Raw genomic sequence first — 2,276 nt, forward strand, 5'->3', positions numbered from 1 at the left:
GGTGCTAGCCTTTCTTCCAAACCTCGAGACTACAACTCTCCACGTACTTAAGCCGTGGGAGTCACCTTAAGCTACCTTTGATCGCTATCTCCGAACTTTCTGGGTCAGTTTCCACCAGCGGAGGCTGTGAGCGTCCTTCCTGTCCGCTTTAGGGCAACCGCAGGCCCCCGGGTCAGTAACTCAGGGTCGCCTACAAGTCGCCACCGTTTCTGGAGGCTTCCAGGCCCTGAGGTAGCGCAGGATGGCTCTTCCCGCTCTACCTTTCCGCCTTCGCCTGTAGAGAAAGACTCTCCTGCGTTTCACAGTCCAAGGCTGGCGGAATCTTTCAAAAGCTAAACTGGCGCTGTGGAATCCGACGTAAAGAGGTGCGGGCAAATGCTGGCGCACATGCGTGGCTTCAGGTCCGGGCGGAAGTTGACGCCGCCGCGCCGCCAACGCATGACGCACTTCCTGTTTGTTGTTGGAGAAAAGGAGAGAAAGGAAAGCGCGAGGAGACGCCGCCACCGCCGCCAGCGCAGCTGTGCCAGAGCCGCGAGGAGACCGGCCGCCCGACTTCCCCCCCACCCCTCGCCGGCCGCCGCGTCCTCGGTGAGGGACCTGTGGAGTGGGGTGGAGAGCAGGGTTGGCCGTGGCGGGAGAGGGGAGGTGCGGATAGGGTGACCTGCTCGGCGCCTGGGACACGGGCGCAGGAAAGCCGGGCCGACAGCGGGGCCGGGACTGCTCGCCGGGGCCGAGCTGGTTCAGTCCACGCTTTGGGCTAGAGTCTAGGCCTGAGGCCTAAGTTGTTCCTGGTCTGGGTTAGACTGGGTCCGTGGAAAGCGTCTGCCGTGCCGGATCAGGCCTACCCCGGCTCCTCTGGCTCCCTTGGTCTGCAGTGGCGGTTGGGCCCAGCACGCGCGACCTCCGCCACAAAGCCACAGGAGTCGGTGAGGCTGGTGTCACCCTGTTCTGGCATCCTCACTGCATTCTGCAAGCAAGGGGTCAGGTGGCGTGCGAAGAGCAAGACGACTATGGGAGGCGCGATCGCCAGCCCGGGCTGCCTAGGGGACCGAGTGGGAGGGCCGAGGAGGTTTCCAAGCTCATCCTGGGACTGTTGGAAAGTTTGCTAGGTGACCTACCTGGCTCAGTTTACTTCCAAAACCCGTTTTGCTGTTAGATTTGCTGTGGGTTTATGTAACTTAAGTTTACATTAAGTCTTAATTCGCTTCTGTTGTGTAGACAAGGGAAGTCTACACTGCAAGCCATAAGATTGTCTTGAAGAAAAAAATTGGAGACGGCGATTTTTATTTTACAGAATAGGTTGTTTGTCAGAAGTTTAAAGCTTGTCTACCGAAGTTATGTGTGGACTGTAGAAAGTGAATGGTGGGGATGTGCCCACCTCCTCAGGCACGCCCAAGCAGGTGGGGAGTGTCCGTCCAGTGCATCCACTTTGTTTTTATTAATATCTTTATTGGGATTAATTTTATTAATATCTTTATTGGACCCATAGATTTGTGGTCGGATTTTATGCTTAGTAACTCCACTGTATCCCCTCTTTCTAGGCTCTGTAATCTAGGGAATTGAACTCGGACTTTTTGCTTGCTAGGGAAGTCAGGACTTCTTTAAGGCAACTAACTGCTTTAGTAGAAAAGTTAGACTTAAGGAGCCAGAGGAGGGAACGGCCCCAAAGAAAATGCATCCTGGACTTTTGAACTTAGTCTGTTGGTTGTGAAGTAAACCTTACACCAGACTTAAAGGTACCTGAAAGGAATTGGGCACATGTATTCCGGGACTTGGGGTGTCATGACCACAGGGAGAATTTGCCTCCGGTGTGTGATCACTACGGCTGTGAGCAGTGCAGGCACTTGTATTGAACTGCGTGAGTAGCCTTGGAATTAGAGAAAATAAGAAATTTGGGAAGAAGTGCTCCTTTTGCGCAGGTATGGGTGGGTGATGTGCTAGAACAGTTTGTGGAGGAAGTTTTCTCTCCTGCTGCTGATTTGCACAGGCAGACCTCTGAAGGAGGAATTGGCCGTTTGTGTGTGTGTGTGTGTGTGTGTGTGTGTTTGAGACAGGAATTCTGTATAACCTTGGCTGTCCTGCAACTCGCTCTGTATTGAACACAGATTTGCCTGCCCCTGCCTCTGTGCTGTAACTAAAGGGTGACTCACCATACCTGGCCAGGTTGGCTTTTTTTAAAGATTTATTTATTATACAGTGTTCTGGCATGGAGGGCACCAGATCTCATTACAGATGGTTGTGAGCCATCATGTGGTTGCTGGGAATTGAACTCAGGA

General features: G+C 53.3%; 1 protein-coding gene across 3 annotated transcripts in view; it reads left to right on the forward strand.

The window, feature by feature from the left end:
* The first annotated feature begins 461 nt into the window (after positions 1-461).
* Positions 462-2,276, forward strand: part of Dnajb6 (DnaJ heat shock protein family (Hsp40) member B6) — a 58,399-nt gene continuing 56,584 nt past the window's right edge. For all 3 annotated transcript variants that reach the window (XM_005367468.3, XM_026789393.1, XM_013353891.2), the window contains exon 1: positions 462-588. The gene's annotated coding sequence lies outside the window, so the exon portion shown is untranslated. The remainder of the gene's footprint in view (positions 589-2,276) is intronic.

The sequence above is a fragment of the Microtus ochrogaster genome, unplaced genomic scaffold (genome assembly GCF_000317375.1).
Source record: "Microtus ochrogaster isolate Prairie Vole_2 unplaced genomic scaffold, MicOch1.0 UNK18, whole genome shotgun sequence".
Classification (NCBI taxonomy): domain Eukaryota; kingdom Metazoa; phylum Chordata; class Mammalia; order Rodentia; family Cricetidae; genus Microtus; species Microtus ochrogaster.